This window comes from Pipistrellus hanaki (genome assembly GCF_964339955.1).
Source record: "Pipistrellus hanaki genome assembly, chromosome: 2".
NCBI classification, from domain to species: Eukaryota; Metazoa; Chordata; class Mammalia; order Chiroptera; family Vespertilionidae; genus Pipistrellus; species Pipistrellus hanaki.
In genome coordinates this window covers 20602472-20618039 of record NC_140504.1, presented here as the reverse complement: position 1 = coordinate 20618039, position 15568 = coordinate 20602472, and the positions used below count along the sequence as shown (strand labels likewise).

Below are 15568 nucleotides of genomic sequence, written 5' to 3'. Positions count from 1 at the left end.
CCCCGCGGTACCCAAGCCTGCGAGGCGCACATCGGGGCTCAGAGCCCCTGGAAAACGGGCTGGTTCTTCCCGGCTTTGGCGAGGCCATTCGCTTTTCCCAGGGCATCTCCTGCACCTGGGAGAGGTGTCTGGGGAAACTGAGGAACAGACCCACAGGCAAGGCTTGGTCCTGTCTGGGGATGCCCAGGGTGGGGGTGGCCACGGCGGGCGCGACACCCAGTGGCTGCAGCGGAAGCCCGGGCGGGATTTGCAAATTCTAAGCCAGTACTCACGCCTGGCCGCCGGCAGACGGGCTTGGCCTTTGCGAGGCTCCGGGATGTGGCCCGAGTGGACACGCCTTCATCACCGAGCAGGAACCTCGGTGATGCAGGGCCTGCCTTCATCTAATTTGAGCGGGCGAACCGGGCTGCTTTCCATGTGAACCGGATGAGCGAGAAGGTTACAGCTGGTGGTGGGGTTGCTGATTACAAGGCCCTGGCTGTGGCCCTAGCTGTAGCTCTGTGCTGTAGCTACATTGTTCTCTTCACCTAGAACAGTGGTCGGCAAACTCATTAGTCAACAGAGCCAAATATCAACAGTACAACGATTGAAATTTCTTTGGAGAGCCAAGTTTTTTAAACTTAAACTTCTTCTAACACCACTTCTTCAAAATAAACTCACCCAGGCCATGGTATTTTGTGGAAAAGCCACACTCAGGGGGCCAAAGAGCCACAGTTTGCCGACCACAGAACTATTGTAGAAGGTTACAAACAGAACTACACTGAGTCTGCCCCCAAACTCACCATTCTCCTTCCACGGACTCTCAAACTTTCCACGGAGCCTGCAGCCTCAGCCTCAGAGAATCTAGGCTTGAGTGTGGTGTATAAATGGGTAGAGCGGGGTCAGGAGGATTCTAGTCGGAGATGGTTCTCGAACGGGTGCCAGACACAGGGGTAGTAGGGAAGGCCATCTGGAGGCTCAGCCCTGGTTCCATAAAGTCTTAATTCTGCAGCTAGAGTGGCTCCATGTACTGAATGAGGAAATCAAATCACTTCTAGGAAATCAAATTCATGTCACCGTGTTAAAAATCCTTGCTGTCTTGGGGAGAAAAAAGTTCAGTTTGACTAGCCCATTGGTCAGCAAACTCGTTAGTCAACGAAGCCAAATATCAACAGTACAACGATTGAAATTTCTTTTGAGAGCCAAATTTTTTAAACTTAAACTATATAGGTAGGTACATTGTTATTAACTTAATTAGGGTACTCCTAAGCTGGCCTTTGCTAAAAGCTTAAGGGGCCAAAGAGTCACATGTGGCTCGCCAGTCACAGTTTGCCGCCAGTGGACTAGCCCAACAGACCAGTGAGTCCAGAGAGCAGCGCCCGCCCAGAGGGCGTTCCTGATACCTGCTCCTGGGTTCCCAGCAGGGGGATTCCCCACAGAAAACCACGCCAGACATCATTAGGAACTTCCAGTGCCAAGGATCGCTAGTCTAGAGGCCACAGTTTCTCCCAGGAATTCAGTGAAATTACAATATTTTCCTGCCTCCTCCAAATATCACCACTACAAGGGCTCACCTCCAGGTGATCCAGGCAGCCTGGGGGCTTGTGACAACAGCACGCCAGGGTCCTTGGGGGTGGCAGAAGCAGAAGAGGTGGCCCAGAGTAAGTGCCGGCTCTCACTGAGGCACTGCCATGGACTGCCTTCCCAAAATACGGGGAGCAGGAGGTGACGTACTGTAGGAAACCCACATTCCAGCGCCTTGCTTTGCCTCCAAGGAGCCGCACAACCTGCAGAGAAGGTCCTGTGAGTCCTCTCCGGCTATTTTCCCACTTGGAATGGAAACAATTCATGTCCTGCCCACCATGCCAGTTATCCTTAAGAGCCGTATAAGGTGATCTGAGCACCAATGCTAAAGTATAAAAGGGTTAGATACCATTAGACTGAGGGACAGGCCATTCATCCACTCGTCCATTGAGCACTTACTGTGTGCCAGGCCCTGGGCTAGGTAGTAAGTATGGCCCTATCCTAGGTTGGGGTGGGGTCAGTAGGAAGGCCTCTAAGAATCGCTCAGTTTGGCAGCCACTCGGCTGCCTTAGTGAGGAGCAGCGACCCCACCCTCATGAAGCTTTCAATGTAGCAACTTAGTAATTTCTACTTATGAGGCCAAAGCATTGATAAGTGAAAATGGCAGGTCCCCAAAACTCAGGTTTGCAGTCTTTATCCAGTCAGTGCTGTCAGGTCACCGAAGGAGGAATGCACCAGGCCAGAATGGTGAGGAATTATGAATTTATTCGATCATCTGCACACCAGGTGGCTGAGCCGGGATGGCTCCAGCACCCAGTGACAGGAGTCAGCGGTCTGTAAACGGCTTTTGGCGGGCTTTTTCTGGGCGGAGAGTTCTCTGTGCAGGTTCGGATTCTGGGCAGTCCGATGGGAGAGAGAACGGTCTTAGCAAGCGGATTGTGGTCTAGGCAAGTGGAATGCCCACGGTGAAATGGTCTAAAGGTCAGTTCCTAGGGGAGGGGTATTGATTCAATTATCTGATCAGACCTAACAAGTGCCTTTTCAGAGTGAGTGCTCCTTGTCTGTGGTGCATCCAGGACTGACCCCAGGGTGAGCAGGGGGCCGGGTGGGTGAAAAGCACACCTGGAGGGGTCTCTCTCCATCCTCAAGGTCAGCATGTCCCTTTGTAAGACAAGATGCTGGGGCCAAGTCAGAGTTTTCAAACGAATGGCCCACTAGTGGGTTATGGAATCAATTTAGTAGGTAGCAGTTGTTTTGTGTGGTTTTTGTTTGTTTTTACTGCAATCATTTGGAATACCAACTGTTAGGGTACATTGCAGAAATACCAGTAAGTAGTACCTCAAAATGTTTCAAATATATATGTATGAACTAGGTCATTATGAAGAATGTGGTTATATATTATTTCAGAGAGGAAGGGAGAAAGAGATAGAAACATTAATGATGAGAGGGAATCATTGATCGGCTGCCTTCTGCACGTGGCCCCCAACCCCCTGCCCTCTCTGATGGAGCAGCAACCTGGCATGTGCCCTGACCAGGAATTGAACTGTGACCTCTTGGTTCATGGGGCTGAAGAATGTGGTTCTTTCTATGGGTTTCTCAGCTGAACAAAATTGAAAGCCGGTGAACCAAATTATTAAGATATCTCTCAGCTCCAAAATGCCATGATGCTAAGTCAGTGGTCGACAAACTCATTAGTCAACAGATCCAAATATCAACACTACCACAATTGAAATTTCTTTTGAGAGCCCAATTTTTTAAACTTAAACTTCTTGTAATGCCATTTCTTCAAAATAGACTCGCCCAGGCCATGGTATTTTGTGGAAGAGCCACACTCAAGATGCCAAAGAGCCGCATTTGGCTCGACAGCCACAATTTGCCCACCAAGGTGCTAAGTGATTCCTTGGTTCTGCAAGAATCCCTCATTATAGTCACACTGTTGCCCTCTAGTGGTGAAATGTAGTAATGGCTGTGGCAGGAACTGTAAGTATAAGAAATCAGTGCTAACTGGTGAAGACCAAGTGAGCATTCTGTTTTGCTTTGTTTACTGATTGAAGAAGTCACAGCCCCCGGGTTCTGCTCCCTTGCTGCCCCCGCCTGATGCCATCTCCTTCACGGCCTTACCCTCATCTTCCATGACCCAGGAAGCTGCTACTTTTGTGATACACATGGCACAGCCTCGGAGTCAACGGTGGGCCATTGGGCCTGGTGCTACTTAGGGTATCCTGGGTCAGGCTCACTCCCCACTACTCACCCATAGACAAGTCTCTGGCCACTCAGCAAGCCCTGGGACCTCTGGCCCCTGCCGGAGCAGCCTGAGAGAGGCCAGCCCTTTCCTGATGTGGAGAGAGGCTGGCTGATCAACCCACTGGGGAATCAGCTGGTGTTTGGGGCTGGGTCACTCCAGGGGAATGAATGCCCTCTGGCCTGGACCAGATCTGTGGTTAGAAACATAATTGAAACAATTGACCAAAGTGTGGTGGAGAGTTATACACATCCCTGAATAGCTTCCATTGAAATTAAAGTCCATTTGAATGTAAAGGTATCCCCTGTCTTTGGGGATAGGGCTAAGGCTACTTCATTGTAGTCTCTATCGCGAGAAGACACACCTAGGAGGAGCTGTGATGTGTGTGGTTTACTTACCGTGGAGGGAGCACGTGCTGAGAGCACAGTGCTTCCTCCTCTGCTTTTCCTTCCCTTTTCTGGCCCCGTCTTGACTCACCCGCACCCAATTCAACAGCAAGAGTTTGAGAGACCTTATTGACTCCTTCTACAGCATACTTGGATTGCATGGACATGGCACCTTTTCCCTGCCCTCTCTTCACCAGTTTATATAACATTTACCTGTGCAATGAGGTTATACGTACCCCCCGCCTTAAGCAAGTTTGGGAGCAAAACAAGTGACTTTGGTCGAGCAGCAGCCGGCCCCCAGGCAGGCAGGCTGGGCTCGGGTCCCGGTTCCTGCGGGCGCCCGTCCCTGTGGCCAACGGTAGACAGGAGCCTGTCCTCTGAGCCACAGGCAGTTAGGGGACCACCTACCCTGCTAAGAAAAGCCTTCTTTTATCACCGTTCCTTCTATAAAGCACTACAGTACCGCACGATCCATCTAATTACTGCTCTCCTTGAAGTCTTCTCTCCACTAACGCCGACAGTTCGGAGATGATTGTTCACAAGAATAGGAAAGCAGCACATTAAGGAAAAACTGGAGCGGGAGACAGGCCGCAATGAAAACGGAGGGGGGAGAGATCAGTAATAAAACACGGACGTGAAATGATCTTTCCCTTCATGCAAGGAAGGCTCCTAAGTGCTTTTACAGACCTCACGGAAGAACAGACATGGGGGTGGGGTTGTGAGACGAACATGGCTCTTCAGGTCCCTCACACTGCCCTGCGGGGGAAACCTAAGGATCCCGCAGGCACAGAACGGGAGGCTCTGGCCCTCCTTCCTGCCCGGCCCTGCTCCTGTTGGTGGGGTGCAGGTATGTACCCACAGTCTCTGACCCGCCTCCTGCCTGACTGCAGAGTCTGAGTCCAGCTTGCGGTAGGACAGGCCACCTGGCCCTGGAGCCTGGATTTTGGCCTTGGCCTCCTTGGCTCTTTGCCCCGGTCACCCGAGCCAGTTGCTCCTGGATGCCATTAACCAGCTTATAATAAAATAGAGGCCCGGTACATGAAAATTCATGCACTGGAGGGGGGCGGGGGGAGTCCCTCAGCCCAGCCCCGCCCCCTCTCACAGTCTGGGAGCCCTCAGGGGCAGGAAGGAACTCAATCATCAGGGGAAGGCGATGCCCCATCACACCTCTGCTGCTGCCACTGCTGGCAGCGCAAGCCTCAGCCCAGCCTGGTTACCTGAGCCTCGGGCAATCCTGGGCAGCTGCCATCCAACCCTTGCCTACACCTCAGGCCAGCCCTGGAAAGCTGGGCAGCCAACATTTGAGGCTTGCCTGGGCCTTGGGCTAGCCCTAGGCAGCTGGCGTCCTGAGGGGACTGGGGGACTCCGGAGGCAGGCACAAGGCGAGGCCCGACCTGCCTGGGGGTGGCCTGGCCTTGCCATTTACTTGCCACCCTGGCAGGGCTGAAGGGACTGTGCACTGCCATCTTGTGGCTGTGGGCACCACCATATTTGAGGTGGCCATTAGCATTATTCCTTCTTTATTGGCTGTGGGTGCCATCATATTTGAGGGTAGGACAGTCAATTAGCATATTCCCTCCTTATTGGCTGTGGGCACTGCCATCTTTGTGATGGCATGAGGGTCAATTAGCATATTCCCTCTTTATTAGATAGGATTGTTTGAACCACAAACGTTTTTTACCAGCCTGCAACGTTTTCCACTTGTCTTGCTACATGTGCTGTCTTAGGTAAGGATGCATGTGATCGTAGTGTTCGTTGCGACCCCAAATAACGTCCCCTGGTGGTAGGGTGTGGATTTAACCACCAGGAGGCGGGCTTGGCTGCACGCTCTTCCTCAAAGGGCCCACGTTGTTCTGCTGAAGAGCAAATGGAAACACTCAGCCGCAGAAAGACTGGTATTTATGAGACATGGAATGTCAAACACACACACACACACTCACACACACACACACACACACTCACTCACACTCCCTGATCTCAGCATGTTGGCAACGACTCACCCTGGAGATTTATGCGGCCTTGACGTTTGTTTGCCTTTGTGATGGTGCCCGAGATGAAGAGGTCTGTGCAGACCTGGACCCACGGTGGTTGGGTCGTAACCACAGCAGCTCTCCGCACTGGGTGCCTGTGGTTGTTTGGGAAGTCTCTAGTCAGGAAAGCCACATTATGTAAGGGGGTCTTCGCCATCTCTGTGTGCAAGATGCATGCTATTCCATCCCTAAAGGCCCCAAGGGGACTTGCCCACCCAGAACAGGCCATTTATGATCACAAGCAACTTTGTCTCTGTATTAGCTCCCCTGCTGTAACAAATGTCACCTACCTCAAACTTGGTAGCATATTTATTCTCTTATAATTCCGGTCAGAATTCCGAAATGGATCTCACTGTGCTAAGATCAAAGTTTTGGAAGGACAGCGCTCTTTCTGGAGACTCGATGAGATCCACTTCCTTGCCTTCTCTGGCTTCTAAAGGCCACCTGCACTCCTTGGCTCCTGGCCCCACCCCCCATCTTCAACGCCTGCAGCGAAGCATCCCCTCAATGCAACCCTGCTGACTCCTTCCTGTAAGGACCCTGGCTACTCTGCCCGTCACACTGGCCAAGTGCCCTTTGCCATGTAAAGTGACCTTCACATGAACCCGGTGGGCACCTTCGGGGGTGATTGTCAGCCAGCCTCCCACCACTAGCTCCGGGAGGCTGAGCTCACGCAGGAACATTGCTGGACAAAGGAGGGATTGGCAGCTCTTGCTCCACCTCTTGCCAGGCTGAGCTCCACAACCCAGGTGATCTCCTCACCTCTGAAAGTGCCTGTCCTTCCCACCCTGCTGTTGGCCAGGCTGCTTTCTGCTTGTTCCTCTACAGCCAGTTTATTTCTGCTCTGCACGCGTGCCTGCTTCTGCAGGGCGGAAGGCAGTACGACTCTTTACTTCCTCCACAGCACTAGCTGGCATAGGGCCCTGCAAGAGACAGATGTCAAACATTTTATTATTTTTAAATATTTCCTGAATACCTTCTTTTTAAAAAATATATATTTTTTATTGATTTTTTTTTTTTACAGAGAGGAAGAGAGAGGGATAGAGAGTTAGAAACATCGATTAGCTACCTCTTGCACACCCCCTACTGGGGATGTGCCCACAACCAAGGTACATGCCCTTGACCAGAATTGAACTTAGGACCTTTCGGTTCGCAGGCCGACACTCTATCCACTGAGCCAAACCCATTTGGGCAAATATCAAACATTTTAAAAGGAAAAAGGAAAGCAAAGGTAGCTGGAAGGGTGCTGGGACCATTGGACACTGGAACAGGAGGCCAGGCCAGGCCAGGCCCTAACCATTCCTGGCCCCCTGGAGGAGGGAAGGAGAGACCACTCCTCACCTCCTCCTTACAACCAGACTTTCCTACTCGGCCCCGCCCTGAGCTGGCGGGAAAGCAGAGAGCACAGCTTGAGGCCATTCCCACTCTGGCTCCTGGCAAAGAGCCAAGGCACCCACCATTGGCTAAACACAGATGGACACATGGGGTACCATCTCTCTCTCCACCTTAACCTCCTGGAGCCAAGAGTCCCTGTGCAAACATCTGCTGGGAGCCCTTGGATGGGCCTTGACCCGAAAGTCAACAACTTCGGCTGCATGCGCTACACTCGCTCTGTCTGGGGTGCCCTGCCTGAGAGAGGGGAGATGCAGGAAGAGGAGCCTGGGCTATAATGTTAGACACTGACACACGCTCTGTCCGGACATAAGACAGCACAGCAGTTTCTATCCACAAATGGGCTGTTTACTTGTCTCCAGCTAAGCCTGACTCATACAGCTAACCTTCTCCAGCAAAGACGTTTTCTCTCACACGACATTTATGTTCTCTTCCCAGCTGTGGGGGCCGCGGGGGACGTTTAGAAGCGAGTCTGTCAGGCCAGGGAGGCCCAGGAGGGGGGAGGAGCGGCCCCTGGGGGTTTGACCGCCCGCCACCCGCCCCAACCTGCAGACGTGAACTTGAAGTTGTCACCACCGGCTCTGAGGCAACACAGTGGGACCCTGCTGAGCGTCCGAAAGCAGAGAAACAAGGGACAGCCTCTCCCCACAGCGCAGCGCTTCTGTCCGAGATTCGCTTTGAGCAGAATCGCGTCCTGGGAGAAGACCAGTGTTCTGGGGCTCCCTCCACGGAGGACAGCAATATAGGAATCTCTTTCAAGGCCCGCGTGGAAAGAGTTCCAATTCAAGGTTCGGGTTCTGGAGAAGGGCCGCACACAAATGAAAAGAGACTTGAAGAAATTCAACTTGGCGATTTGGGGGACCAGGCTGTAGTCCAACTCTAGTGGGAGAACTACTCACTGCTTTGGCCCTGCCATCCCTTTTATTGAGGCTTTGGGGAAACCGTCTTAGGCCACATAAACAGAAATTTACATGTAGCCCTTAGGCAGGAAATAACAGAAACTTACACGGAACAAACAAGGTGGAGGCTGCTTCAGCTAACAATATCTCAACTAAAGGTTAGAGCAATTAAGGTTATTGAGCAGCCTTCCTGGCTTCCTGTCAACACCTCTTCTTTAGTGAAACTGATTTGTTTTCCAGCACAGCAAGGCTTTTTTTTTCTTTTCTTTTTTCGGCGGCGGGGGGGGGGGGGGGGGGGGGGGGGCAGCCCTTCCCTTCGCTGGGAGGTTTGGAGTGACTTGACGAGGGGTGTACCATTTCCAAAATGTGTCTTGGAGTAAACAGCACCTATGCTCCACCCCTCATCACGTCCCTCAGGTTTCCTTTTACTTAAACAGTGTATCTTATCCTCCGCAAACACAGTCCAGACAGGCGCTGGCGGCCTGCTCTCTGATCCGATCACCGGAGGACAAGCTCTGTGTGTGACGGGCACAGCCTCCTGCTGGAAGCAGACCCGCGGGGTGGCGGTGCTTCTGGCATGTGCGGATGGACCGTGGGGGGGGGGGGGGGGGGTGCATATGGCAGCGGCTGTTCCCGGGGAGCAAGGAGGGATGCTCTGGGCAGGGGGCTGTTTTCGCCCGGCCTGCCCTCTGCTCGGGAAAGCGCCTGTCACTGGAGGGCGCAGAGGGCAGGCCTGCCTCTGGGAGTCTCTAAGGCGCCAGGACGTGGCTCACCCGAGACTCCAGGACACCCCGCTTTGAGGTTATGATCCTACCCTTCGTTTAGTCCTGATGCCCTCGGGCGTTTGGAGAGAGCTCGTGGCCCTGTCCGCATCCTGCTGCATTCTAGTGGCTGGCACAGAGCGACTCCCCACTTCCTGCCGCACCTCGGGGTCTCAGGGTCTCAGCTTCCAGAGAGAATGCCTCCCTGCGAGGTGCGTGGACCGGCAGCAGCAGCCCCTAGACGGGTCAACATGCATGCTCCCAGGTGCCAGCCAGGCTTCCTGACTCAGATCTCACAGGAGATTCTGTTGCAGCTCAAGTTTGAGACCCAAGTCCTTGCAGGAGGCCTCCTCCAGCCTGGCCCTCACTCACCATCGTGACCTCATGACCTTGACTCCCTCCCTCCCTTCCACTCCCTCTTAAAAAAAGGGAAGAAAAACACAAGGATAACAGCAGTCTTCACCCCCAAGGGGCCTGGTGATGTAGTGAGTGGCACGGGTACCATGTAAGAACCACATGTGGGTGGGAGAGCTCAGCTGTACATGTAATTGCTTTTATCATGATCCCTGCCCAGTGACTAGCGGGATGCTTTACACACAGCAGTGAGTAAGTGTTTGGTATTGATTTGATAAGGACTTGAGGGCCATTTTTTTTCTGCCGAAGCAAGTACACACACTCACACACACACACACACTCACACACACACACACACACACACACACACACACACGATGAGTTCAGTCCTTTGAAGGCATTCCTGATACACTTTCTCAAAAAGGAAATGAATGGCCTGTCTCCTCCCCCACCTCCAAGCTGACTGCCAGCAAAGCCCCAAATCCAAGTGCTGACCGCTCCCCTCAGGAGCCCGTGGTGAGGCGTGGGGGGTGGGGGGGGGGGGGACTCGAGGGGGGGGGGCTGGATTCTGTCCTTATTCAGGGCAGCAAGAAAAAAAAAAGAAAAAAGAAAAAAAGAAACAAGTTAGAACCCAAACCGTGTCATTAAAGGTCCCTGGTTGCCCAGCATTTAGTTCCGGGGACAGTACCCGAGTCCCCTCTTCTGCAGACAGTAGGACCCCCCTCCCCCATCCAGTGTTTCTTTCCCACACCTTCCCACCCCGCACCCCCTTTCAGTTACCTGCGGTCATCGCTGGTCCGAAAATACTAAATGGAAAATTCCAGACATAAACAATTCATAAGTTTAAATGGATGCTATTCTGAGTAGCGTGATGAAATCTCTGCCCCGGGCATGAATCATCCCTTCGCTGTATACACTGCGCCGTCACTCAGCAGCCACCGCCGTTATCAGATGTTTTAAGAGACAAGGATGGCGAGGCCACAGTCACATCACTCCTTTGACAGCACATTGCTCTATTTGATTATTAGTTATTGGTGCTAGTCTCTCCCGGTGCCTAATGTACAAATTAAACATTATCTATCGTAGGTAGGTAGGTAGGTAGGTAGGTAGGTGGGTAGGTATAGAAATAACATATATATATGGGGTTCCAGGTCTCTACTGGGATTTTGGATGGTATCCCCTCCGATAAGCAGGGAGGACTGTAATTAAAAAGAAATCTGAGGCAAAGAGCTATTCATCTCTTCAGGGCATCCTGTCTCAGGGTCATTGGCTTTGTTTCCCGAGTTTTCCTTTATATACAGAGCCTTAACTCTGGAAAGTATGAGAACAATGTGAGGGCCTCTGGCTGCACTCGGAGAGAGGGATGTGAGACTTCCTGATCTGTTTCACAGATGGGCAGTCCCCCGGTGCCGGGGAAGAGGGACTGGGGCTGAGATCCGCTGCTCCAGGACCACTCCTTCCCTCGGGAGCCAGCCGGGGCCCCCTCCTCCCAGCACCAGGTCGGCTCATGCAAAAAATGTCTGATTAGCTTTTGTGTTTGAAGAGTAGCTTTGCACCATGTGGCTGTAGCAACTTGGGGGGAGGACCACCTGACCTTGAGCTTCTAGATGTGGAGCCAACACACAGTGGGCAGTTTACTCCTCAAATCTAATGCATCTATGTAAAAAAAACAAAGACCCAAGCTTAAGATACAGGGAGGGGGCATCCACTGGAGTTACTATGGACTTAATTTGCTGTTAAATGACTTCCTTTCTATTTTTTTTCCTCCCAAAATATATTTTTATTGATTTCAGAGAGAGGAAGGGAGAGAGAGAGAGAGAGAATCATTGATTGGCTGCCTCCTGCACATCCCACACTGGGGATTGAACCCACAACCAGGGCATGTGCCCTGACGGGGAGTCTGAGACCTCCTGGTTCATAGGTCCACACTCAAGCACGCGGGTCGGGGACGTTCTGTGCTTTATAAAGCCTGGTGCTGTGCTTGCGGTCCAGGTACAAAGTGGAGGGAGCAACTTTTTGGTTCCGTCTTGTTTGTGTATTTATTCTCTCTTATGTCTCTTTTCATTCACCCCAACCTCCCAGAGGCAACTACTAGAAACGGTCTTATGTGTATTATTCTGACTGCAGTGCTCTTAGAAAAGGCATTGTTGGTTTGTGTGCAAACTTGAATAAATGTATGCCATGCACTTCGTGGTTTCTGTTTTCAAGCAGAGCATTCAGGGTCTGTCTGTGTTGCCATATGTGTGACCAGTTTGCATGGCATTCTATGGCAGGCACCCCCCTGTTTACCTGCCCTCCCCTGCCCCCAGGAGGGGACACCAGATTGCCTCCAACTCCCCCCCACCACACACACACACACACACACACACACACACACACACACCACACACACACATACCACACACACACACACACACACACACACACACACACACACACACACACTCTGCCTCCAGGAGCATCCTTCTGTGAGGCCCTTATGAGGCCCTGTGCCAATTTCCATGGAGACAGAACCAGAAGTGAGGTAGCCAAATTGGAGGGTGCAGGTAACTTGATTTGACCCCGTGGTCCAGACTGCCCCCTCCCCCTGACCCGGGCTGCCTCTGGGCACCCTCCCACCAGACACGCAGGAGCAATCTCCCCCGTTCCGGCAGAGGATTGGCCCTGCCCTCTCTAATTCACTGCATGCTGCTCATGGTGCTGGGGTACCTCACTGCTTCCTTGATTGCGTTTCTCCAGGTGCTCATGGGGCTGAGCCGGCCTTCAGAGCTTTTGGCATCGAGGCCCGTGCAGTGCTCATGGCGGTCCCCTCGGGCCCGGCAGGCAGGCTGGCTGGCTGGCTTTCTGTAACACAAACATCCTTTCAATGTGGTTGGCTTAATAATGTCCTAATATGAAACGTGCATTCTAGCGATAATTTCTGATCTTGAATTACAGAACTGTTTGTGTTTACATCAGTGGTTCTCAACCTTTCTAATGCCAGAAGCCTTTAATACAGTTCCTCATGTTGTGGTGACCCCCCAACCATAAAATTATTTTCGTTGCTACTTCATAACTGTAATTTTGCTACTGTTAATGAATTGTAATGTAAATATCTGTGTTTTCCGATGGTCTTAGGCTCTAACAGCAGTGGTTCTCAACCACTAGCAGGGTTGCCTAAGACCATTGGAAAACACAGATATGTAAAGGGTCGTGGCATTAGAAAGGTTGAGAGCCACTAGTTTCCATCCTAGTAAGACCCCTGTCTGCCCACCACCTGCTTCTCTCTATTTGCAGTCCCCACCGTGGTCACCTGGCCGCCTGCAGCCCCTGCCTCCGCACCAGACACCTCCTCGCTGCAGCACCAGCTCTCACCTTCCATCTCAGAGCAATCTTTCAGTTCTCTTCCTCCCGGCCCCTGGCTTCCCATTTCTCTGAGGACAAACCCTCCCGGGAGCCTGCAGGGGCCGCTCCTGCCTCTTCCTGAGCCTGTCCTTCCTGAGGGCCCCTGACTGCCCTCCCGCCTCCAGCCATCTGCTCCTTCTGTGCTGAACCCTTTCCCAGCTCCCCTCCCCCAACCCCAGCCCCAAAGCCAATTCCTTCTTAATCTTCAGAGTTCAGATCCAAAGTTCAGCTGACTTCCCCATCCCAAGGCTGGATCCGTTCTCCAGTGACCCTTCCATATCTCTTACCTCATCCAGAGTCAGATCCCACAGTGCTGGGCCCTGCGTCCTTCTCCCGACCTCACTGCCCAGGGCAGGGCCTTCTGTTCTGGGACTCTGCACCCAGGACACGCGCCCAACAGGGGGACACCCAGCACGTCCCAGGCAGGATGGTGGACAAGGACCTTTTGGTCGCAGAGTGATTTTAACCTGCGTAGAGCACAGTCCTAAAGCGATGGGAGCCTGAGACACGTGGCACACCATGTCCCCGAGGAAGGCCCGCAGGCCGAGAGGCCACTTATCTCCGGAGACCAGCCAGGCTCTGGGGAGCTTGTGACTCAGAGGAAGGGAGAGAGGAGAGGCCTCGGTGGAGATAAAAGGGCTGCATCTTGATAGGGGACAAAGTGCCATCAGAAATGTAAACATCTTATTCTGAGCAAAATGTAGATGCTTTTAAGAGGCCTAATTAAAACGAAGTAAGGAAATCAGATCGGCGAGGCAGGCAGCTCACAGGCTCAGCTCACAGGCTCTGCTACCCGGGCTCTCCCACAGAGGGTACGCATCCCTCCTCGCTTGCTTCCCTGTGCTTCGAAAAAGATAAGCCTTTTACTAAAAAAAGGTACGTGCCTTGGGGGGATTGAGGGGAGGGGGGGTATCAGGGCCTGCCCAGTCAGGAATGTCTGATCAGATCTTGCTTGTCAGCACCTCGAGTCCGCGAATGGCGAGCCCAGTTTGATACTGATGCGCAGGCCACCGATCCTCAGAGTTCTCCCTGTGAGCATCTTCCTGGAGAGACGGCCTCTACTTCTATACACTCCGCTGCCTCCGGGGCGGCTGCCCTGTCCCCTGCACCAAAGATTGCACCTGCCAATTCGCCTTCCTCCTCCTCCTCTTCTCGGAACAGCCCTGACCCCATCCACCCAACCAGCAGCCCGAGGGGCGTCCCTGGCTCCTGTGAGAGGCCTGCACTCAGGGGGGCTCGAGGCTGAGACCGCAGGAAGGGCTGCCTTCTGTGAGGACGGGTTGTCCTGGGAGCCAGTGGGGCTGAGGGCTCTGTGTTTCTCTAACTCGGGCAGGGACAGTGATGTCCAGGAGACAGAGGCAAACGGCTGTGGGCAGCCTTGTCACACATTGGCCCTTTATACCCTTCATCCGCTCATTGGAAGCTTCAGGAGCAAACCAACGTCAAAGCAGCCTTGCTGGGAATACCCCTTTTCATCCTTCCCTGGCCTCAGGCTCGGGGTTCTAAGGCAGGGCCTTCTCTCGCGCAGGTCCATAGATTTCCATAACGGGAAAAATAGCGAACAGACATTGAACTTGTACCCTGACCCAGGCACTGTCCTAGCTATTTCATTTTTTTTTTAATTTTTTTTAATTTCAGAGAAATTAAAAACATCGATGCTGAGAGGGAATCATCAATCAGCTGCCTCCTGCACGCCCCTTACTGGGGACCAAGCCTGCAATCGGGCATGTGCTCTGACCAGGAATCAAACCCTAACCTCCTGGTTCATAGGTCAATGCTCAACCATGGAGCCATGCTGGCTGGGCCATCCTGTTTTAAAGCCATGTGTTACTCCTCATAATACCCTGAGCACTGTAGTTAGGTGTATTTTCATGGGCTCCCACAGACTTTGGTAACAAGTTCTAAATCCTCTTCATAAAAAAAAAAAAAAAAAAAAGTCGCCGAAGCCGGTTTGGCTCAGTGGTAGAGCGTCGGTCTGCGGACTGAAGGGTCCCAGGTTCTATTCCAATCAAGGGCATGTGCATTGGTTGCGGGTAGGGAGTGTGCAAGAGGCAGCTGGTCGATGTTTCTCTCTCATCGACGTTTCTAGCTCTCTATCCCTCTCTCTTCCTCTCTGTAAAAAAATCAATAAGAAAAGTCTTTCCTGACCATGGGCCACACTTCCCAAACAGCCCTTTCCTGACCATGGGCCACACTCCCCAAACTGCCTCCCGGGAACGCCGCCCCTACACGCTGTCCACTTAAGAAACACCCAGACCTATAAGGAATTTTTGTAAGAGCCAAACTGACCCCATACACTGGGGAGCAAGATCTCAAATGGTTTTTGAGATCAGTTTTGCAGCTTCTTTTATGCATTTGAAATTAAGGAGGGAATGTCAGGAAGATAACGTGGAGGTGGGAGGAAGCAAGGCAGGCTTGGGTTAGAGCAGTGGTCGGCAAACTGCGGCTTGAGAGCCACACATGGCTTTTTGGCCCCTTGAGTTTTTAGCAGAGGCCAGCTTAGGGGTACCCTCATTAAATTAATAGCAATGTACCTACCTCTATAGTTTATGTTTAAAAGATTTGCCTCTCAAAAGAAATTTCAATCGTTGTACCGTTGATATTTGGCTCTGTTGAC

At 52.3% G+C, this 15568-nt stretch overlaps 1 protein-coding gene and 2 long non-coding RNA genes across 10 annotated transcripts in view; 2 read left to right on the top strand and 1 right to left on the bottom strand.

The window, feature by feature from the left end:
* LOC311618477 overlaps nucleotides 1-15568 on the top strand; it is a 384318-nt gene that overhangs the window by 82743 nt on the left and 286007 nt on the right. The window lies entirely within an intron of this gene.
* Nucleotides 1-15568, top strand: part of RARRES1 (retinoic acid receptor responder 1) — a 32125-nt gene that overhangs the window by 763 nt on the left and 15794 nt on the right. The gene's annotated exons all lie outside the window — the stretch shown is intronic.
* LOC311618476 lies at nucleotides 2216-13821 on the bottom strand. Of its 5 annotated transcripts, none has more exons than XR_014794334.1 (6): nucleotides 13239-13821; nucleotides 12277-12407; nucleotides 6924-7084; nucleotides 6132-6277; nucleotides 5813-5987; nucleotides 2217-3938 (listed from the first exon to the last, which is right to left on the bottom strand). It is a non-coding gene; the product is annotated as an uncharacterized lncRNA (long non-coding RNA). The 5 variants fall into 5 exon arrangements; XR_014794337.1 differs by having other exon boundaries at nucleotides 2222-2492; nucleotides 3755-5987; XR_014794333.1 differs by having other exon boundaries at nucleotides 2216-5987; nucleotides 6132-6320.